At 35.4% G+C, this 1,219-nt stretch overlaps 1 protein-coding gene across 1 annotated transcript in view; it reads right to left on the bottom strand.

Moving 5' to 3' along the window:
- The window catches only part of LOC102844273 (EGF-like module-containing mucin-like hormone receptor-like 4-like), a 57,484-nt gene that overhangs the window by 46,398 nt on the left and 9,867 nt on the right, over window positions 1–1,219 (bottom strand). The gene's annotated exons all lie outside the window — the stretch shown is intronic.

Raw genomic sequence — 1,219 nt, 5'->3', positions numbered from 1 at the left:
TTGTTGGTGGGATTGTAAAGTGGTGCAAACATTCTGGAAGGCAGTTTGGCTCTTCCTCAAAAAGTTGAACATATCAATTCCATATGACCTAAATATTCCACTACTTAGAATATACCCTGAGAAAATGAGAACTGAGGCACAGAGATTTGTACATCAATGTTCATAGCAAATGTCCAACCACAAATGAATGGATTGAGAAATTATGGCACACTCACACAATGGAATACTATGCAGCATGCAGGAGCAATGACTTTGTAAATTATTACCTAACTTGAGAGGCACTGGAGAACATTATGATGAGTGAATAACTCAGTCGCACAATGATAAATATTGTATAAAACCATTATTATAGAATGAGTATAAGGACTCAAGAGGGGTGGGAGAGGTTGGAAGCAGAGGGATGAGAATGTGCAGGGGAAGGGAAGGATTAATGATGAGGTTGAACAATTTTTTGGGTCGGGAGATGAGAAAAATTTAAAGAATTTGATCTTGAAAATAGTGTATTTGAATTTTGTAAATAAGCTAGTAGAAAATTTAAAAAGAAACCCAACTCATGTGCAACAAGAAAGCAGTCTGTAGATCAACATTTTAGAAAATACAAATACAGATTTGAATTAAACACTTAAAATATATTATTCTTATATGAAAAAAGTGATAGAGGTGACATCATGACAGAACCAGATTATATTAAATCAATAATATTAGAATATTATTAAGGGCTACATGTTGATAAATTTGAGAACCTAGGGGAAATGGACAAATTCCTTGAAACTCATGCCCTACCCAGATTGACATGGACAGATGTAGAACACTTGAATAGACCCATCGCAAAAGAAGAAATTAAGCAGGTCATAAGACAACTCCCACACAAAAAATGTCCTGGATCAGATGATAATTTCAGATAAGACCTATCTCCAATTTAAAAAAAATATAAAAAGAAGGAACACTCCCAGAGACATTCATTACCAAAATCAGGGAAAGACCTTACAACCCCCCCACCCCCCTGCCACACACACAGACCAATATCTCTCGTGAATATGGATACAAAAATCCGTAACTAAATCCTGGCCAATAGCATCCAACAGCACATAAAAAAAATAATTCTTCGTGACCTAGTGGTATTCATAGCATAATCAAACATTGTGTGTATTATAATTGATGTTGTTGTTGTTGTTATGTGACATCGAGTCACAGACTCATAGTGACCCTATGTACAAGA

The sequence above is a fragment of the Elephantulus edwardii genome, unplaced genomic scaffold (assembly GCF_000299155.1).
Source record: "Elephantulus edwardii isolate Elephantulus edwardi_28Jun2011 unplaced genomic scaffold, EleEdw1.0 scaffold00185, whole genome shotgun sequence".
Taxonomy (NCBI): Eukaryota; Metazoa; Chordata; class Mammalia; order Macroscelidea; family Macroscelididae; genus Elephantulus; species Elephantulus edwardii.
The sequence above is the reverse complement of the archived record's forward strand: the minus strand, read 5'-3'. Positions and strand labels throughout refer to the sequence as shown.